At 28.3% G+C, this 23,867-nt stretch overlaps 1 protein-coding gene across 5 annotated transcripts in view; it reads left to right on the top strand.

Annotated features, from left to right (window-relative positions):
- LOC148232495 (metabotropic glutamate receptor 2-like) overlaps positions 1-23,867 on the top strand; it is a 671,990-nt gene that overhangs the window by 103,091 nt on the left and 545,032 nt on the right. The gene's annotated exons all lie outside the window — the stretch shown is intronic.

Below are 23,867 nucleotides of genomic sequence, written 5' to 3'. Positions count from 1 at the left end.
ATGAGCTTTCTACGAGAAAAGGGCTTTCTTGTGTTGTGTATGAATGGACCCAGCAAGGGAATCTTCCAATATTGAAATTTACACACAATAAGGGCTTGTGTGTAATGTTTAATAATAACAATTCTCATTTCAATAATAGAGATTTATATATTATGTATGCTCGTGGGTTTTATTTAGGGTATGAGGGAGAGCCTGTATTTAGAAGCTTTCCTTCTTCATAATCATGATTTAATAAAAATAGTATCAAAAATTTTATCACATATATATCATATTATTATAAGAATCGATTTTTTCGACTTATATATTGGAATCATCTTGTGTAAATAAATACTAAAATATTGTCTGAGAATAAAGTTCAGATACAGTGCATCCTGGAGATTCAAGAGTTAGATTTGCCTCAAGCTATATCTAGGATTGATGGTGTTTTAGGCAGTAAATAATCATATCATAACAGTACTCTTTAGAATCAATTTAACTGAAATAATTTTAAAATTAAAATTTATTGTTAAAGTAACAGAGCTTCCAAGTCTAAACATGGCATCAAAATCGCTTTAAATTTAAAGCAACTCGTCTTTTGTAAAATTAAATCCAGCAATTATTTTATTAATTTTATTAATTTAATTGAAGAAAAAAAAATACCCTATTTGATACATAATATACAATGTTATAGAAAATTATTATTTTTTCGAGAATAATTTTTAAAGATTTTTTTGAAAAAAAGGCCTTCTTATTTCTAGAAAAATTTGTTGATTTCACCAAAAATATTTTAGAGATTTTTTTTTTAAATCAAATTTTTTCGAATATTTTCTTGTGTATATTTTTATACAACTGATGCATATTTTTAAACTGTTGCATAAAAAAGTAGCTCCGTGCCAGATGTTTGAATATATGCATGCTTTCTTGAGAGCATTTATTAGATATCAGAAGTATTTAAATGGCAAAAAATGCTAACAATTTTCTCAACAACTTAAGAGAATTGTAAACATTTTGCTTTAATAATCCAAGAACTACACTTATAATTAGATAAGAAAAAAACCGCCGTGTGAGAATCATAGATTGCAAAAATGTATGACGCCTTTCCATAGAGTTGCCTGTCAGTGAACTACAATCTCGTTTTTCAAATAATCCAGAGAAGCTTTCTATATTCATCTGTTTAAAATATGAAAAATGTAAAGTAGCAACATCTGTTACTAACAATTTTTTTTACGATTTTTTACAAGCGTTCCTACTGCGACGGCGACGGCACTATTTTATTGCTTTTGACGTGGATTTTTGACTTCTGGGAAGTGATTTATAACAATGTTAAAAATATATAAAATGCTATTTTTGTCATGAAGCCCGGAATCATTGTTTTTCCAGTATGTATATGAACAGAACCATTTAATTAATAAAATTATATGATCTTGCAGGAAACTTTGATAGTTTAGTTGTGTTGATAACTAAGCAAAGTTTAAATTAATTTAAATAATGGTGTTAGAAAGCGTATTGTTTAATATTTTTTAATTTTATCCTTAAAAGGATGTTGGGATTAAATTCTACAACGATGAAGTTAGGCGACTAAGATAAAATGAACTGCAAGCAATAGACTGTAATACCATTTATATGTTACGATATTTCCTTCTTTAACAGTTGATAGCAGTCGAGAACTATAATAGTTTAAGTTTGAACGTGTAAACACCGTTTGGCGAACTGAATCGAAGAGGAAGTAAACGAGTTTCGCGTCAAATAAAACTAAAATAAATATTCACTAGAATCATTTAGAATTACCATAGAAACTGGGTTCGAATGCTATAATAGAATACGAAATGAAAGGAGACTTTTTTGTCTATGATATTGTTAAACTTTTAGAGAAACAGCTTGGCACTCGGAAAATACCATTTTCTGTTTTCCTAAATAACACTACAGAGAATTGAGTGCAAAATCATTTAGTATGCTAACCATAAATCTGACTTTTAAGTGATTATATTCTACTTAACTAATTTAACTTTTGGCATTATTCAGCGGCGTTTTCCATGAAGAACAAAAGTGCGATTAAAACTCAATTTTAACCCTCGAGTGGATAAGACGAATATAGATCATATTCACTTAGACAGTGGCTTTGTATGTAGATTTTTGCGTAGCTTATGAAAACATTGTACCCGTTAATTAACGGATAGTTAACATAACCGACAATAAACCATGTGTGTGAAAGTAATCTAACCAGCTGACAGTTAATATATTACATTCACAACGCCTTGGAGTTCTATGGAAAATTTGGGTTTATTTAACCTATATACTCTATTAAATAACATAGGTTAAACTGCGAATTGCAAGTAACTTTTATAAGTGTTTTGAAATACGATCTATTTTTAAATTAATTTTGTCTTGATAAACTGGCGATTTACTGCAGTACGAGTAGTAATGACAAACTTTTGGAAAAGATCTTGTCACTCAATCTTGTTGGTTATGGATAGTGTTTCTGCTTATATTTCAGACCTTGAGAACGGCTTACTAAAACAATTAGGCAATAATGATTCAAAAAGTGTTGCACTAAATCACTATTTCAGCGATGTTTCAAAGTAACCAAAGAAACAAATCTTACTCTCAAGAGACTTTGGGTCAAATCTTTTCCACGTCGTTAGCTGTCTCAAGATCATTGATAAAGCATGGGGTTAGGTTAACAAGAGAACCCTCAATTATGCTCAGAGAAAACTGTGTCGTAATTGCGTTGACGAGTTTGATTATAAACGGAAGTCGCCAATTTGTCCTTGGAGAGGTTATTAGGACAATATTTAAGGGTTAGCTGAGGAACTTGGTCAAGAGTTGATCAAGAAAGAACTAATATATCTGCATCATCACAGCATAAGTCTACAGACGAGACATAATAATAAAAAAAAGCGGTAAACCCTTAACTAGAAAAAATATTAGTGCAAAATTTCGTGGAAAATCACAACTTGAGTAAAGTTGTAGCAGTGCGAGCTATAAATCTATTCGATGATAATACAATGTCACATTTTCGCCAAATCCCCAATAGGATGCAAAAGTCAGTGTCATTGGATCGATTCCTATACTCTATTTGCGTTAACACGGTCAGTTTGAGAGCTATCCGTTTCATCATTATTCATAATTGGGAAAAAGACTCCTGTTTCTTATCTCTACGAGTTTTGACTCGGCTGCCCATCATAATATGTGCTTATTGTGACAAAGGTTAATGAAATCAACCTGAGTAAAATTTTATTTTTATTTTTTTGCAATCTGTTTTTCTATCCTGACATTTAGCTATCTTTAAATCTCATGTGGATGAATCGTCAATTAGCGATTTATTAATATGAAATAAGGATAACCTTTGCCATCTTTCATTGTGTTGAAAAATATTGGAGTCTCATTATTGCGATGTTAATGCTTGCAATTATTGCAACTATTGCAACTATTTTTTTGGTAGTTCTTTAAAAATATTTTCTGTAATTTTAAATGATGGAATTAACTTATCGTACATTGATTTTTTAAAAATGTTAGGCAAGTTGATATTGTGTTACAAAAAAATACTTTTTCGATATATTTAATTTCGTATTAGGGATTCTGTGTCGAGACAACCCGGGAATTTATTCCCGAGAATTCAAATATTTTTTGCTGTCTTGAGTCCCGGGAATTTAAAAATTAGTAGCCCGGGACTCGAGACTTTCCGAAGTGCAATTTTACAAAAATATGTAAAGAGCGAATTTGATGTCGAGCTTAATTTATGTCTCGATATGAAGACAAGGTGAAATTCCTTATTACCCATGATCTCAAGATTTTGAAAGTTACGAAATTGCATTAGAAAATTATTAATTGATCTTGGCATCGGCCAAATTTGGAATGAATCGAACATTCACGTATTGGAATATTTTTGTGAAGTACTCACTCCTATAAAACTGGCAGTTGAAGCTATAAGTCGTCGAGATGCCACTTTATTAACTTCCAAAATTATTGTTAATTTCCTTTTAAAACTAACTTAATTTAAACTTAACTCTGTCGCACGAACCACCAAAATATTTCAACGACTAGAAATAAAAAATTCAACTTTAAAAAGGAGTTTAAGGTATTAGATTCAACTATCAAGCGAACTCCGAATATAGAGCTTTTATTCAAATCATTGCTTACAATTAAGCCAACATCTACAGAAAGCAAGAGAGTTTTTTCTACATCTGGAATATTTGCCACAAAAACCAGGAACAGGCTCTGTGATTCATCATTAAACGCCTTGGTGTTTTTAAAAACATATTTTTCCTTACAAAAGCAAAGGTTTTAACCTAATATTATTATAAATATTTCGATTAAAAAAATTGTAATAAATTAAATTTAAATAAATATCGAATAAAGTGTTTTTAAATTGTTTCAATAAATTTTCACCTATCGTACAAATAATATCAGTTAATAATTATAAATTAATTAAAGTTAATTATAAAAAGTTAATTAAAGTTAATAATAATAAGTTAATTTTTTAATATAACTTTTTTTCATGATTATACGAAAAATAATCAAAGTCTCGAGTCCCGGGAATTCCCGGGACTTTAAAAATTTGGGTCTCGAGTCCCGGGAATTGAAAAAACCCGAGACTTCAGAATCCCTATTTCGTATGTTGATTGTTGGAAATTAATTTCTGTTCAATTTTTTTTGTTGATTATTTTTTGCTTAAAAACGGAAATTTTCATATTTTAATTTTTATGTGTGCTAATTAAACAGCATTTAGCTAATCAAGCGCTAGAAGAGTTTTTTGATATATTTTTTATTGCACACCTTTACATTACCCTATTACATGGATAAAATTTAAGTTAAATTATTAAGCGGCAGTTTAAAATCAGGAAGAGTTTATGTTGTCATTACAGTAGTGCAGTAAAATATATTATTTTTAAACTAAAATTGCTCATGGCAAATAATGAAATTTTGCACCCGTTCAAAACAATTTTATTTATCCTTGATGTATTTGGCATTGTTTGTTTTTGTATCAAGCCACAAATACGTATTTTTATGGTCCAAGGACATCAAGGTTTCATAAATGTTGCCACAAAATGCCCAGTATTTTAATTGGCATCGTTGTTATAAGGCGATCTGGGTGTGATAACAAACGCGCCAAGGAGCTAACAAGACGATGAAAATGTTCCTATGATGGGGTAATTTATGTCGAAAATTTCTTGGCTTATTTTCGATACTTCGTTCGTTAGCTAGACACAAAGATGCGAAAAGGACAAAGGGTAGATAAATAACAAAAGCCTTGTTCTTCATCATCTTGGCTTTGTGTTGGGTGTTCGATTCATTACGACGTCGAATCGGATTCCACCACCGCATCCTTTCAAAAATGTCTTTCAATGAATAGCACACCATAATTTTTCTTATTTTAAAACCCATCGGAAAAACTTTGCTCAATTTTAATGAAAAATAATAATAAATACTATCTAATAATAATAATATGATGTCGGCATGCACGGGAGTTCATTGATTTTTGAGTCACATTAAGCAAAGAGGAAACATAAAACTGCAACCTGCATTTATCATTTTTTTATTCAACTCCACATTTCTTCAGTGCTTTTATAAACTATAATTACATCTGAATATTGATACTGTTAAGTATTCATGTATTGGATACCGAAATAATTATTTCATTATTCCCAAAACTTTAGAATCTCCCCAGGCCGCACAAGTGCGCTCATTTCGCATTTAATGTAAATGGGAAACTTTCCCAAGTTGATTTAGCAACCACCGAAAGGTTTCATTTCGGGAGCTTTGCATGCATTGTATATCCATACGTCGTCGCACCGGAGCGCTTTAAAAGTTCTTTTATTAATGTCATAATGAAAATTCACGTATCACAAAAGTGAAATTTCCGCCCTGAACAGGTTTCGGTCGTGGTATTTTATAATTAACGGACTTTTGCGGTCGCCGCTGATAAAACCCGAAATTGACCGTAATTGGCTCCAAAGTTCAAATCCTACCGTAACACATAATCATTATGCGAAAATTAATTCGTCTGGCTTCAACACGTTTCGCGTTTCATCGTACGTCATTAGGAATTAATTTTAGTTTAAATATTATATTAAAAAAGGGTTAGTATTAAAATGTGATTATGCTAATTTTTTTAGAATTTAAATAAAATGTTATAAGTAGTGTTTTTTATAAATATTTATATAAAATATATTTATAAAAGCCCAGACTTTTATAACAACGAAGCTTTTCAAGCCTTTTCAACATTATACGAATGATGGCGTATCTAAGCAGAAACCCGATTAACAGTTTAAAAATTACCTACACAGATTATATATTTTTTAATCAATTAAATAATTTTACAAACATACTAATAATATATTAATATATTCTACACGTTACCGTTTTATAAGTATTATCATGCTTACGCCTTGTTATTAGGTAAAATTTAATAAAAAATAAAATAAAACTTTGATGGTTTAATCAAAGAAAAAATCTTTTGCAATTTAAGATAAAGAAAATGAAAAAAAAAACCAATAAATTAAGCGATAATTTTAGTCAATTTTATTAATATTTTATTAAATATGTGTTTTGGCAGTTTGTGCTTGTATTTAAATATAAGGTTCTTTTTATCTTAATCACCGATACATAAAATTAGTGGGTTAGTGTGGTCTCGCGACATTTTTTATAATATTTTCTGGTATTTAAATAACAATATTCTTTAATTGTTGATATTTAAAGGCTAATATGCATTTTTTAAGATTAGTATTAAAAGGTGTATTATAAATTATTTTTAAAGCTTTATTATAAGTGACTTTTAATTCAGTATATAAAGTCTTAAAATATGTTTATTACATTGAATTTAATTGCGAAGTTTCAAAAAAGGGTTTATTAAGTTTAAGCTTGGAGTAAAGGTGTAAGTCAAGATATTTTAACGCTCGTTTTCTATTTAACGTTACTGCCCTCTTTGTTTTTAAGAGTTTTTCAACGTGTTGTGAAAATAATTGTTTTTATTTCAATTCGATTGATTTTAATTTATCACCTCTCAAGATATAGGATTGAATTACCAATAAACATTATTTGTATTTATTCGAAAAAAAAAATCAATATGAGAAATTAAAAAAGTCCACAGCTGCACTATAAAATATGAGAAATTTCTCTAATTTCGACAGTTAAAAAGTGTTTTTTTTTTCTCTTATGCCTGCACTACGCTCTGTGGAAGCTGGACAAGGTTGGCTAAGGACAGAGTATATAGTGGGTTACTTCGGTCGAGTACGATTCGGCCCTCTCTAAAATCTCTCAGAAGTTGTCCGAGGTTACCGAGAATGGAAGGTAAAATGGGGGTAATTCAGTTGACTTGGCCAGCTTCGAGCGCTTCCGAACATTGTCGGCAAAAATACCGAAGTCGGAGCTGCTCTTTCGAACGCGAGCGGTGAGATACATCCCCTTTCACTCTCTCGCGTGTTAAGTGACGAAAGTGAGAGATATAAATATATATTTTTTTGCAAACTGAGATAGAACGAGTAACTTGATTCAATTTCAATATGCGCGAAGGCGTCCTATAGTCAACACGCATGTCGAGCGCTGCATCGTGGTCAAGTTTTAAAACCACATGCTTATCGGGAGTACAACAGACTCTTACTGACATCTTTAAATATTTTAGGGCACCAAAAGAAATTAATTACTTTTTTGATAGTATATTCTTCTAACAGATATCGTTATTATATTTTTTTTCATATATAATTGAATAATTAAAAAATAATAAGTGGTACTTAATTTTGTTAAAAAACATCGTTTTAAATATCCTTTTGCCTTTTCCTAAATCAGTTTATATAAATGTCACACCATACCGAATTCTTATTTAGAATCGATGGCGACAAATTTTAGGACACATTTCAGATGTGGTGTTTGTATTCTGAAGTATCATTTTTATGTCTTATGGCATTTTGCAAAAGCCGACAAAGATTTTGCGTAAATTGAATATTTACGACTGAAAAGTTTTTAATGACAATTTAAAAATTACGATTATTTGGCACATTTTTCGATCGCGCGCAAATATGCCAGCTGTACGTGACAGAAGCCGCCGTTCGAACGTCATTCACGGCTGCCGTCCGGACGACATATGTAATTTGCGGCAGTGTGGTCGCCTACTTGAAGTCGTAGGTCTCGACCGACTTCAGTTGTAACTTCGGTTCAGATAACTTCCAGAGAGTGTAGTGCAGGCATTATTGTTTCAATTTAAATTAAAAAAATCTGCGAAACAAAAAATGGGTACGATTGAATTGTTCGTTAGCTAATTCAGCAGTACATAAAAAAAAAATAATACACAAATGTGTTTTTAAATATATTTTTTTCTGTTTTTATTAATTTAAAATTTTAAAATATAAATTTAAAAAAATACTTTATAACGTAACAAATTAGAGATGCTGAATTATAGCATTAAAAATAAAACTAGCAAATATATTTACTACTGAAGTCTTTTTAAATCATTATCGATAAAGGAACAGACAACAACATACTCTGTTTCCGCCTCAAATCGTCGCATTGGCCCGAGGATTAAGAGTATGGAAAGATCGAAGCACCTCTTTTATCTTTCAAAGAGTATACAAACGCAAACAAATTATACTAACGACACTTTCTTTTGAACAAATAATACTCTCAAGCAGTGTTGTAGTGTTAAATAAAAAAAAAACAAGGGCGGTGTTTTTTTTAAGCCAACAACCACTAATTTTAGTAATGTAAATATTTATGATAATAGTATTTAAAATTATTAAATGCTACTTCATATAGATTATAACTTGTTGAAATTATATTGTTTTATATTTCATGAACATTTTTTCAAAGCACGTGTCTGTGTTTCAACTGCTAATAGATGTGTTCTTAACTGTTTTTTTTTAAATAAAAATTTGGGTTCTACATTGCAATCAGTAGACCATGGAGTTTATTAAACATTAAGTTTGCAATATGTTAAATAAGTAAGCTGGATCGAGTATATGTAATAATTAAATTCATACAACTAAATCCTCTTTCACACTGCAGAATTACATGGCACAGTATTTAAACCCTTTATTAGTGGACTTAAATTTGGTGGAATACACCGTCTATTATTGTAAACGTAATCTCTAAACGCTTTAAACGTTTTAGGATAAGAAATTGAAAATCTTCTACATAATGACTATTTCCAAAATCTAAGGGTATATCCGATGGCCAATTATTGAGATCTAATATCATGAATTTTGATTCGATAGATTCCTCTTTGTTACCAGAAAACCCTTTCTCATATTGCTCGCAATTATAGTAAGAAATTAACCGGAATTAATGAGGATAATTATTTTATTATTCGTAGGGTGTATCAATTCAAATTTCATTGATCAAATTTCAATGGCTCAACTATTGCGACTTTTCCCCAATTTTTAGCTTGGACAACAGTCATATCATGTTTTTAAAATAAAAATAAAATTCCACTTTGCACCGAGTACTATCTACACTAACTTCCTCAAAATGTCGACACAATAACGAATATTTTTTCAAAACAGTTAAAATTAGAAAAGGTAAAAGATATGAACACGTCCTAATTGAATCAAATTAATATCAAAGTAAGTCACATTTTTTACTAATATAAAATACTTAAAGTAACTTTAACTAATATTAATTACAAATATAATTGCTTTTATTATTTTAATTGCATCATTAATCATGCTTTCAAAATTTAGAATTTAATTTACGATTAAGACTTCAATAGATTAATCAATTAAGTTCAATTATCAAAGATATTTATAATCTTTTTACTTGAAATTTTAAAATGTATAATTGAGAATATTTTTAATGTATATTAAAATATGAATGCGAAAAAAAATTATAAGACCATTCAGGAAATCAAAAATAAGTGCTGTTTACAACAAATTCATTTCACTGATAATTCGTATTACTTTGAAATTATTTCACCATTGATAGTTCAATATTAATTAAAAGCAAAATACTTCCAGCACGTATTGAACAATCCTCACAAAGCTCTACTGTACCTGTGCATCTAAATATTTATGATAGAAATACATTTTCCAACATGGCTTAAACTCAATTCTGGATCGGTTAGGAAAATGCTTCCCTTTACTCGAAAACGGAAACCGCTAATCTCAGAAAGCAATATCGAAAACTAGTAGTAAACATTAGTTGCACATAAAGTTGCAGATACTAGTTATTTCTCGCTGTGTGCAATGGGTTATGATTAATTGAATTTGCTATCGCTTAAACCAAGGTATTTTAGTATAACTTAACGAAAGGCAATGGCGCATAACTAAGTCGATTATTAATATGATTTTATAATAATTTAATATGTACATTTCATAATATAACAATGTTAATAGTCAAAAGCTCGTGGATTTAAATTTAAATGAACCTTAATAATATTGAAATTCAATCTATAAGTTTTGTAAGCAAATAGCTTTTCATTGAATTAAATCTGTCATTGTTGACGGTGAATGAGATTCTTAATATTTAATGAAAAGAAAGTAGTAGAATAAACAAATAATTAATGAATCTGAAAAATATATTGTAGTTGAATGATCTCGAAATTAAGTTTATATTATATACAAAAGTTATAAAAATACTAAAAAATAAATTAATTAATTTTTAACCTAAGAGTTATTAGTATTTTCTTTTTTAAACTAAAATATGTAAGCATATACTTTTATATCCGGTTTCATAATCAATAAAATATATCCTTATTTTATCATACTATTGTAAGACTGACAATTGATTTCATTTAGTCTAACACGAAAATAGTAATGATTTACGGTATTTTATAAAAAAATTATATTAAAAACGAACAAGAGCAATTTTGTTAGAAAGAAATTACCTTCACAATTTACGTTAATTTTCCAACGAGATACAAGCTTCTAAATATCATTTTTATAAAAGGAAAAATCTACCAATCTCCGCTTCAATCTCCGTTTTATTGTAAAAATGTCTATTCTGCAGGTAATTATCTAGCGAAAATGTGATAATCGTTTGGAAAAATGTCGGAAGAATAAAGCAAAATTTCCTTAGTTAAAGCATATTTTCCTAACAGTATAAGGTCTTTTATTATCCTTTAAATTTTCTTACAACTCACTAGTACCTTGTGTAAATAGATTATAAATATGTAATTAATTCATTACTAATATGTACATATATTTGTAATTTATTACATAATATTTAAATAAGCATTTAATAATAAACAATTATCTGTCATCTACAATATATACTAAAAAATATGATATTTCTCAGACTAAAATATTTTAGTTTATATTGTTTTATTTAAGTTTAAATACAATCAACAGTAAAATAAATTATAGGACTATTATTAAAAAAATACTGAGATTTTACTTTAAAATATGTGATATAGAAAATTACTCTTTAATTAAAAAAAAAAACATCTATTATAAAGAGTTTATACTATATATTGAATAAATCATAAAAATGTAAATTTAACTTTATTTTTAGTTATTATATAACAGCAGAGGTTAACAAATCAAAAATAAACGAAACTTTATTTAACAGCATTTATTACTTGAATATAAAATGTAACTTTAAGAAGCGCCCGATTGAATCGCTGTTTCTAAAAATATTTTATCGGTAATTTTTTACGCTTATTAAGCCGATGTGTAACATTATACAAAGAGTCCTATTAACTTTTACCATGGACAAGATTGCACCTGATAAAGCCATTTTATAAAATTTAAGCGTAGTTCTAAACGATAAGCTCCGTTTGGAGAAGATTGGACGCTGAGTTTTTTTCTCTTCGGTTTGACCCTTTTGCAGCTTTTAACTTTAGAAAAGCCACTTAAATACTTTAAATCGTTTAATTTCCAACCACTAAGCTGTTTTAAAATAACGTATTTTTAAGCGACGCTAATTTAATTTAAAGCGTCACAAAAAAACCCTAATTTATTCATATCCATGCAAATGTACCCAAAAGACATATTTCATTCTTAGAAATATCATATTGTTTCGCGCGGTGAAAAAAGTACACTTTTCAAAAAGAAAAGTCGCTTGAGATATTTATAAATAAATTCCGTACTTTTTCTTCATTAACGTTAGCAGAATTAATGGGAGGAATCCTCTTAACTTTTTTTTAACAGCATTGTTTTCTTATCCCGAGTAGCTCCCTCAGTGAATCCTGTCACACAAATTTGTGTGTCTCATTAAGATGGCTTCTTTAATCTCACAATCCATTTGTTTTGTCCGTAATTTTGAGGATTAATTGTAATCTCGAAAGCATCTGAGAGATAAGAAGATGATCTGACCGTTTATTAATCTGAGATTCTCTGCTGGTGATTGCCAGACAGATATTCTTTGACCTAGAGTAAATATTCTAGTATTTAAATAAACGTATTTGTTTGATTTAAATACAATGTACCCGAAAATTAATCTTAAACATAAACTATTAAGTTTAACTGAGGTTCAATTAAACATTTAAGTTTTATGGGTAAAGTGAACTTGCTAGTAGTTAAATTACACTTGAAAAGTAAAGTTTTATCAACGAAAGTTGCACTGTTCAGTATATGATAAATTTGCTCAATTAAATACAAATTTATCGCTATTATTTGTTTAACTATTTAATGTTACTAATATTTAATTGCCATTTTAAAAATTATTAATACTTATAATATATAATTTAAAAAATTGTACTAGATGTATAAGATTACACGTTTTAAAATATGAATATTTATCCTTATATAAAAAAATTAAAAGCATCATAAAAACTTTTTTTTACAGACTACCTTTTGCGTTTTTTCAAAATTGCAAAAATGTTTAGAAGCTATCTTAACAAATATTATGCCTAATACATTTTACTGCGGTAATTAATATTTTCAGCGCAAGTTTTATTCGCTATGTGCAAAATAATAACTATCACAAAACTTTTATCGAATTTAATTTCTTTGTTGGTAAGATTGTATTGTTTAAAAAATTAGTGTTTTGTTACAAAACACCACAATGGCGTACCTGTTCCTATCTCCTTATATAAAGTTTATTTAATTACAAACAAGCTTCAAATTATATTCTTGTAACTTCTAGTGCGTAGCAAAAATAAATCAATGCTTCTATTCTACTATTTTTTCATTAAGCAGTAAAAAATTATATCAACAGATGAATTATTTATTATTAAATATATTTTGTTATGTTCATTTATTTTGTACTCTTTTTGTTGGTATTGTTTTTTATAAAAAATACTTTCATTAATTCAAATTAAAAAAAATATTTTATTCAATATTTCTTTGGTTAAATATGTTAACATATAACTATCTAGGGTATCTTAAAACAGTTAAAAATCAACCGCCGTACATGTACGGCGTTTGATTTTTTGCAGTGTTAATGCAAATGTGTGCCACGTATTTTCAAATAATCGAACGGGAATTAAGCGTTGTTTTTGGAATATAAATTTAAATATATATAAATGCGTTATTAGGCTATTTTTTTAAATAATGTATATTTTAAACCAACACAAAAAAATATGTTTCTTTGCGATTTCAATTAAATGCGCAGTATTTTTTTAAGATTAAACACAATACTCTAATTAAGATAATTTCTTTAACAATTTTGTTATCTGTGATTTTTTAATTTATTAGAAATGCTCTTTTAAAAAAATAGATAATAAAAAGTAATTTTAAAAATCGATTAGGTTTTGGTGTTTTATGGTATTTTTGTATCTATTTCATGCGAATATTTTATCATCATGCGCGTCTAACTGATTTTAATAAATAATGATGTGGCAGGAAATTGTTACCAATAAATATTTTTAATTTAAAATATTTTGCCTATTGTATTATTTTTAGTACAGTCGATCAATTGATTTTAATAAAACAAATTATTTACAATAAATACATCGATATATAGAAATCCAATTTAAATTATTTTATTTATTCCTAATAATATATATATATTTTATATATATATAACAACATATATATTTTAAATAAAGAAACAGTCTAGACAAGCAAAAAGAAAATATAATAAAAAGTACCCATCTGTGTCCATGTGCAAGAAAATCGCCGACTAAGCATTACATAACAGATTGTTTCAATATATCATTTAACAATTTATGTTAAAATAAAGGTTTCTACACTAGGATTTATTTTTATTTTAAATAAAAAAAAATATTTAAAAAATATAACTACTACATATGTATGTAACACTCCATTTAATAAAATTTATACGCAATGCTAAATGCATAAAGAGACTAAACTTATACGGTTTACATATTCAAAAACTTTAAATATGAATTTTTTTAATGTGTAAGCCAGTGTTTTATATATATTTTTGGACCTTTATAATTTTAATAGTATAGCTATATTAAATTTATCTCAATCTTTTGATTATCATGCTTGCATTACATTCTCTAGAAGTTGTCCGAACCTACGTTCAACTGAAGTCGGCCGAGTTTGCCAACTTCCGAGTAGCGGCCACATTGCCACAAATTTCATATGCCACCCGGCGGCCGTGAACGACGTCCGCACGGCGGCTGCTGTCACGTACAGCTGGCATACTTGCGCGCGATCTATAAATGTGACAAATAATCGCAATTTTTAAATTGTCATATTATTAAAATTACGCTACTGATAATTATAAAAGTTTGTATGAGCACTCACCAATATAAATAATATCAGTGAAAACTTTTCGGTCGTAAATATTCAATTTACGCAAAATCTTTGTCGGCTTTTGCAAAATGCCATAAGGCATAAATAATGATACTTTAGAATACGAACACCACATCTGTGACTAACCTAGAATTTGTCGCCATCGATTTTAAATAAGAATTCGTTATGGTGTGACATTTATATAAACCGATCTAGGAAAATACATAAGGATATTAGAAACGATTTTTTTTTACAAAATCAAGTACAACTAAAAATTTTTTAATTATTTAATTTTAAATTAAAAATATAATAATTATATCTGTTAGAAGAATGCCGACAATGTTCAGAAGCGCTCAAAGCTGGCTTAGTCGACTGAATTACCCCCACTTTACCTCCCGTTCTCGGTAACCTCGGACAACTTCCGAGAGATTTTAGAGCGAGCAGAACCGAACTCGACCGAAGTAACCCCGAAATAACCCACTATATTCTCCGTCCTTGGCCAACCTTGGCCAACTTCCAGAGAGTCTAATGCAGGCATTATACCTCACAGATTATTCAAACTCAAAGTTAAAAAGTTAACCCTATAAAATGAATAAAGATCATTTAGTAAATAAATCATCATGACCAATTGTATCGCAGATTCAATTATTTATTCGTCATTCCACTGCCCTGAACCTTATTATTATTATTATTAGTTACCCTTCAATACCCGAACCCTTAATACATTATCTTAACTGTCGCGTTAGTGGTCAATTTTGATCCGTAACCCATTACGGTTCCACATATGCCCGGTCCGATTCGTCTATTATATCACGCTGACGAAACTTGGACCGTTTGTAACCAGCCCGAGGTAATCCTTTGGCCATTCTTTGACTTGGATAGTTAGCAAAAGATAAGGATTAGACCGACAGAAGCGGCACATTAAGAAGATGTGCCGGATTAAGGCTGTTATCACGTACACAGGCGCAACATTCTTTTACCAGCCGCCAAAACCTAAAACTAAATATGACAACTTGTGACGTTTCTCACAATTAACGCTCGACGTAAATGAATCATTCGAGTTAAATACACTGGTAAGTAAATTTAACTATCATTATAGATGGTAAATAAGAAAATAATAAAAAAAAAATATAAAAAATATTCTACAAGGTGATTCATTGAAACAGTTAGTGAAACTATATTTATACTAGTGTAACATAATAATATAATATTTAAAATGTCAAATTGAGCAGAACTAAAAATATGATAAAAAACATATTGATGATATAGAAACATCTAAATTTAAAACAATTACCATTGTGAGCAACTTTGGCTAATTATATTGAAGGTTATAGCTATATGAAACATTTATTTATTTGACCATGATTAAAAAAAGCAGGATGTAAAATAGTTGAAAAATGTACGATGTTGAGTCAGATTTGAATAATGAACCACAGTTCGGCGGCCCTTTGCCTCGTCAGAGGCGTTTTTGTTATAAAAGCAACGACCCGACCTTAAATTGTTAAAAAAATAAACGTAGGTATAGCTTTTATCAAAAAAATCTGGATGTAAACAAAATAAAGTGGAGATAGGGATGTCTGTTATATTATAAATATCAGAGGTTACGCGTGGGTTGATATTGAAAAATAATAGTATAAAAAATATAAACATGTTGAAAAATATAGGGATTTAAATCACTATATAATAACAAGTTTTTAACTAAAAATTTTCATATAAAATGTATGCTTTTATTACCACTAAAAACTGTTTGAAGATTATTAATAATTATTATTTAATGAAATCTAAATAATTGCTAGTCAATGTATACATTTTAGAGAATAAATATATTTTATTTGTGCAATAAAAAAAAAAAAGACAAATAAACTAGCAAATAAATCACACCAATCGGTGCTAAAGTTAAGATATTATTAATCAAAATTTTATAAACTCACTGTCTAAATTTTAATTATTACTTATCGCTTTATTTTGATATAGTTAAACAGCTTATTAAAAAAATTACGCAAATCACGCTTGAATATGTTAAACGCGCGTTAAATAATGAAATTTATGTTTAAAACACATTTAGAAAATGTGAAGGTACATATTTAACTTCCATAGTAATTAATTATTAAGCGTAATTACCATAAATTTACAGAGTCAATTAAACGCGCCCACCTTGTGTAAATAAAAAATTATACTAATTAATTATATAACTAAAAAGTTAATATTTTTCGGTCGTCATGTGGCAGTTTCTACGCTTTAAAATATTTAATTAAATTTATATTTTTATTTAAATGATATTGACATAAATTTACAGGATAATCTTTATATTTTCTATATTATATACGGTTTTTGTATTTTAATATTTATAATTTAAATACTATTTATTAAAATTTATACTTAAATTAAAATCATAATATTTTGACATATGGACGTATAAATTGTCAGTTATTATAGCCATTTTACCCATATGAGATAATCACGATTTATTGACTCTCTTTTATTTATTGTGATAACCTAAAGTAATTAATGGTTATGGAAGTTTTACATATTGCCTGTTTGAAAGTGTAAAATATAGTGTTTTAAAAATAACTATCCACTGTTCTTATTAAAAAAATTTGTAGCATATTAGTTTATTTATGAAATAATTAATTAGGGATAAAGCTCAGGTTTGATTTACAACGTACGACGAAAATAAATCACTTATGTAAAATATAGAACAGCAAATAACCTAATCTAATTTGTTATCTTCAGCGAGTCGTATCTGTTTCGGACAAAAAAACAATAAAAGCGATAAAAGGGCGAACGTCTGACATCATAAAAGCAATATTTTATATTGTATTTGATAAATACAAAATAAAATAAAATAAAATTTAGATATATGCAAATTTATTAATAAGTATGTGTAGTATCATTAAAGTATTTAATATTATGATTAATTTACATTTTTATTGACATTTTATCATTATTAAATTAATTCGTTTAGGTTTGGGTGTAAATAGCAAATAATCGATTTGCAATTAGCGAATTTTCATAAACATTTTAGAGCATTATTTATTAATTTATTAAAAATTTTACTTGAAAAAAATGTATACGAATATGATTTCAATAGAACAGATCAAATTTTCACTTAAATAATGAAATTATATTTGTACTAGTGAAAATATAACTTGACTGAAAAATCCACATTCATTGTAGCAAAATCAATAATTTAAAAAATACATTAGTTAAACATATGCTATGTATCATAGTCTAAAAAAAACGCGTAAAAAAACGAGGTCTTATATAGTAAAGTTAACCGTTAAATTTTTGTATAGTGTTATTTAAACAAACATGCAAGATCTAATAGAGAAAACTTATTGCAAATTTTAAATTAACTTATAGTGTTAGTGAAAATAATATTGTTTTATAACTAGGTATTTGTTGTTAAATAAGTTATAATGAATATAACTATTGTGAACGTAACATATTATGTTTTGTTATATATTAAAATATTCTTATGATGGGATTGGATGTGAAAATAAATATTTTATGGAAAATAAGCCCTGTGAGATATCACCTCATAAGGTAATACTGAAAGTATGATGGATTAATTGTATGATTAATCACACATATGTAATGTAAGATATTACATAAAATATGAAGAAAGAACATTTGTTAAAAAATTATCTAATCAACGTAATTGAGTATTTATTTGTCCCAAATTAAATCTTGCTATTTTAAAAATGTTGCAATTTAGTGACTAAACAAGAGCAAAAATTAAACATATAGTACACAAAATACAGGGTGTATAAAAACTTTTGTTTGTGACATGTTGGTTAACTGTTACGTTTTATACAATTTGTTTAACTGTTTGTTATCTGGATGAAATTTTTAATTAATTCACATTTACTGTGTTAAAAATTAACACACTGGACGGGTAAATATTTTGTTCAATAAAGACGCACGTAACATAGAATTAGGGCATGACTTCTGAATTTTATATATTGAGATGCTCCCTTTCTTTTGCTCTTTGATAAGTTAAACCCTTTTTTCGCTGTCTTATGTTCCGGCAACGTGACTTTATTTCGAGTGAACAAAAAATATTTTGACGTTGATGTATACGATATGGCTTCATGGGTGTTTATTTCTTGAAGAAGAAAAAAAATACTATACTAATACTAAAAATGTATTAAAATAATAAATTATTCAACTATAATCTCCTAAATATTTATTAAATATATACAACTATGTATTCCTATAAAATTGATATTTAAAACTTGCATTTGGGTAATTAAAAATCTGAAAGATAAAACCATTTCAAGCTTATTTATTCATCTTGGATGTTTGCCAAAATAAGGAATTCAATAAAATAAATTATTGTAAGATATTCTGAATAAAAACAAATATAAATCAGCATATCAACAAGCGCAAACATATATATTATAATTTAATAAAAATAAATTGCATTAAATCAATAAGGAATATTAACTATAATAACTTTCGTCTTAAGCTAAAGTCACTTGGAGCCTTTGAAAAATAAAATAATTTTGAGGCTGACCGTGAAATGTGCTTAAATTAAGCTAAATCTCCAGGTGTTTTTTTTTAACTTTAATGGTGATGATGCTATTCTTATTAAAAGGACAAAATAAATAAACAAATTTAAATATAGCTCAAAATTGCCACTGCTGGTGCACACGTCAAGAGAAGACATATCCGTTATCAAGAAAGTTCATCTTAACTTACACCAAATGATTGACCGAGAAAGCAGCCGCTTCCCTCTTCGCGTCAACCATATAAAATCTAGATTTTAACCCGTTTTTCGTAAACGATTAGATTTTAAAGACACATACAATGCCATGAGAACGTCAATTTTTAATATAAATTACATAAACTGTACAAGATTAAAAATTGCTGTCAATATAGCTGAATATAAATGCCGCATTCATTTCATTAGCCTTTTATATTTGCGTACATATCCAAATATAAAATTAAACCGTTTTATTTGCTCGAATTTATTAATCAAATTATTAATCATTTATACCATAATACTAACCCAAAAAACGAACTGTTAATCCGCACAGTGCTTTCCCCACAGAGGTCACGTGCTGGATATCAATTGTATTCGAAATATAAATTCTCCGGCGTTGGTTCCGGGTTTACGTGACCTTTTTTTGGGGAATTTCATTTCACACACTCACATATTTATACAATACAGATGTTTTCGTTATTGGAAATCGTCTCACACTTAAGCGTCAAACAACGTTACTTTCCCCTCGTGAAGGCTTAACCAAAGAAAAGCCAATGGTTAATACTAAGATGCAGCTGGGTGCTGTAAGCGTTAACTTTTACTGCATAGAAAACAATTAGCTTATCTCCCAGATCCATTTCCACCGGCCCCGACTTGGAGGGTTAACTGTGAAAAAGCTCCGTCTTGAGAATTAACTTATCAGTTAATTCTTGGGTATGTCTCGTAAATTGACCATGTCGTACAAACAGCCGCCCATTAGAGGTTTCAAGTGCTACGTTTTGCGGGTGTAGTTTAGAGGTTCTGGATGAAAGAAAATATAAATGTTTTCGTACGTTCATAGATGTTGCATCTTAGAAAGCTCGTCAACTTCGAACTTTCGCTCCAAGTTTGCCGACGAGCGTGGAGTATCTCTTTGACTCTATTTAAAAAGAACTTTATCTTAATTGAGCGAAGAGATGAGACCAAAAAATAAAATAACTGCCAAACAAATTTCACATAAGTTTTCTTGATTAAGTCGGAAAAATTAAGCCCGTTAAAAGACAAATTTAAAAAGGCAAAGGCGACGAACAGTAACTTTTAAGTCTCTTTAGTAGCGATAATTAAATTATAAATGTTATAAACGGTTCAACTTTTTGAACTAATTATAAACGTACATACATTAACTTATTCTTTATATATATTTTGTAAAACGTATAAATACAGTGATGTTATTATAAATTTACCTAAACAAAGGGTACGAAACTAATTATCTATCTGTAGCGTAAATCATTAACAACAATAAAACCAAAATCGACAGAAAACGAGAAAATATTTTTAACAGCAGAAATATTCATCACAAAAATTAGAAATAGTTTAGCTGATTAAGCTTTAAATTTATTATTTTGCTCGGCAAAAATAAAATATTTATGTGGGTAATTAATAATACATACCTGAAAAATTAAAATATGTATTAATAAAAATACGCTTTAAATTAACACGTTGAACTTTTAAACTAACATAAACGCGAGACCCAAAAAGTTCCGGGACCTTTATTAAAATTATTTAATTACTTAATTTTAAATTATCACGTCACGAGTCCCAAAATGACAAAGCTTAGACTAGGTAGTGATTGGGGTTATTCCTTTACAATTCATTGGACTAATTCCTTATATAATATAACGAAACGCTTACAAGAAATCAAAAAACAAGTCATGCTAATTGAGTTATAAATTAAAATAAAATGCGTAAGCATTCTAAAAGTTTGGAAAGTTCTGACAATGAGCAGCTTCATTATTTTCTTATGTTTTCAATATATTTGCTATTGCTTCAATAAATTCCTATAACTAAACATTCCACTTGATTAACTTAATATTTTTTCAATCTAAAAATTCAATTATAATTTATTGAAAAAAAATTGAACGATTTTTACGTATTAATAATGGTCGGATATCTCGAAACTTATCTTCAAATTTCCGGTGTTAAAGTACAATTTCACAAAGAAGATAAAACACACATCGAACCGTACACATCTATCTATCTATCTATCTATCCATATCATAAATTCGCATTTTCCAATTATCGGTTACAGAACCGCTTTTCCAATTATCGAGCAAAGTTGTTCGAGACGTCGAATTAGTTATAGCTTTTGGTGTTGTAGCTTGGTTTATTGTTTCAGATGGCACTTTGGCTCTATCGGGCTTGAAACTTCCGAATGGTTCAATCGAGAAAGCACTGGATGTATAATTATAATTGATATCTATATGCCTAACTTATAAACTATAATTAAAATTGATTTCTAAATATTTAATAATTATAATATAAGTAAAAATTATTAAGCTTTGTGATTTAATTACATAATAAACATTAAATGAAATGTTCTTATAATTTTTTTGTTATATACACTTTCAGGATTTAAAATTTACAGTTATAGAGACGCCATTCAATACATTGATATAGTACAAGAAGCGCTTTAATAACAAAAATAATATGTTTTTATGAAAAACACTAATAAAACATGCCACTGGGTAACACAATTTACGGAGCACATTATCCGGGGGCTCAGACCCTCGGCCATGCACTATCTAGTGGTTGTTATCTGTGCGGTGCATTATGGTGTCGTAGTATTTACGAAAACGAAAAAGAGCAGACTCCTTACTGATATAAAAAATTGTTGTTTTGAAAAAATTCTTCACTCTGCATCGAGAGCGATCAGAGGCCTCCAAGACGGAAATTGAGATCTACTACCGAGGATCTGCGGTATCACGCTAGCTACTTGTAGCATATTTAATTAGCATATAAATAATACTTTTTTTTTAATTTTCAATAATTTTAAACTAATTTTACACCAAACGGGCAGATGAATTGCGTTTAAATCGGAACTAGAATTAGCTATAACATTTGTGGCGACATATTTAAAAAGACAGACCTGAAGATCACACCTGACACTGTTTTTATTACATTAATTTTTTTAAGCATTTAAAAAGTTGATTTTTTTAATAATAAATTTTTTTTATAACTTTATAAGCGAATATTACGAATACGATTAAAAAAACTGTTTTGAGAAACATATCAAATCTTTTTATTTACTGAAGTGTAATGGACCATTTTTAAAATATTACACTTTATATTCTGACAAGTTAACATTTTCTTTCAATATGTCTTATTCTATCCAAGCGCTTCGCATTTTAATTTGACAGCCGTTAAAATGTTGAAATAAAAATATAAAATACACTAAAGTCGATAGTACAAAAAACTCTAGCACGTATGATAAAAATAAATAAAAAATCCGCCAACGTAAACCATGTGCTCTGACTCGTAAATAGAAAAAAATACTACGTTGTACGTGGGAAAATATAAAAATATTCACACCCCGTGCTAGTTGGCCAACTTCCAAACAAGGGCGTTTGTTTTGAAACACGCAGTATTTAGAGCATTGTTAATAGAGTGAATCAGAGGTCCTCAAAATAGATTCTAATGCAAGTGAACCAATCACGTGAAAATATATTTCAAAAATTTAGTACGCGAGTTTTCTTTAACTGAAACAAAGACCTTTTATTGTAAGATCAATGTAGATTAAAGACTGAAAATATTAAAACACGTACTGGCAAAAATTTAGCTGAAAACTTGCTCACAACAGTGACAAGTGTAAGATAAGGATAAATAAAAAACTGATTATATCCAAAATTATTCTTTAAATATTGAAATCAGTTACGAATTATCCTTCGAAGGAGTACGTAGTATCTATCTGCCAAAAACCAATGTTGATCTCCGGCCGAATTCTAAATTTTTTTTTTAATATTTGGAATTTACATAGTTGACAGATTACAGATTTTAAAATATTTTTTTACTTAAAAGTTTATTATATTAGGGGTACCCAAAAAGTACATTATATTAAGGGAACTTAAAATATTTTTTTAATTTCTCTGATTTTTTTTTTAAATAAATATTAATATAAGTATATGTATTTTATTTTCACTAACATTTACTTAATTTATAAATTTTTATTTGATCTTGGCCTAAATGTTTGAGGACACCTCGAGTGAATATTAATCACGTTTGGTTATTTTTTGTGATAGGAAGTTGCTACATTACCGAATATCCTTTGCTAATATTTATGTCCAACTTCCTGGCATAAATATATTATTATTATCCTTTATGGACGAATAAAAATAAATAACGTTAATAAACGATTAACTTAACAGTTGTATCATATAATAGAATGCGAGCTTAATATCAAATTTATGACTCATATAAAAATTGCCAATCAATAATTGAAAATTGAAATGATATATTTAGTGATCATTATTTACAATTGTCAAAACCGTTAGCTATAAAAATTATAGTGATTTATATTTATTCATGTTTTGATAGATGGTCCGGTCGAAATTTGATATTGTTCTTTGTAAAAGAATCTGTTGTATGGGTGCGAAAACATCATATTTTCTGACGGTTAAACGATATTATCTTGTATATATGGAGGCCGTAAATCAAAACAAATTGAACATTTAACATCTGTGATATTAATATTTATTAGGCGCCAACATAATCCGTCGGCCGTTGCTTTATGCGTATATAGGGAGAGCAAATCGAGGTATCGTAATATTGAGTATTTTGTGGTATAATATTGA

The sequence above is a fragment of the Plectrocnemia conspersa genome, unplaced genomic scaffold (genome assembly GCF_051122295.1).
Source record: "Plectrocnemia conspersa isolate PC_06_02 unplaced genomic scaffold, ASM5112229v1 ptg000009l, whole genome shotgun sequence".
Classification (NCBI taxonomy): domain Eukaryota; kingdom Metazoa; phylum Arthropoda; class Insecta; order Trichoptera; family Polycentropodidae; genus Plectrocnemia; species Plectrocnemia conspersa.
Note: the sequence above shows the minus strand (reverse complement) of the source record. Positions and strands in the feature narration are given on the sequence as shown.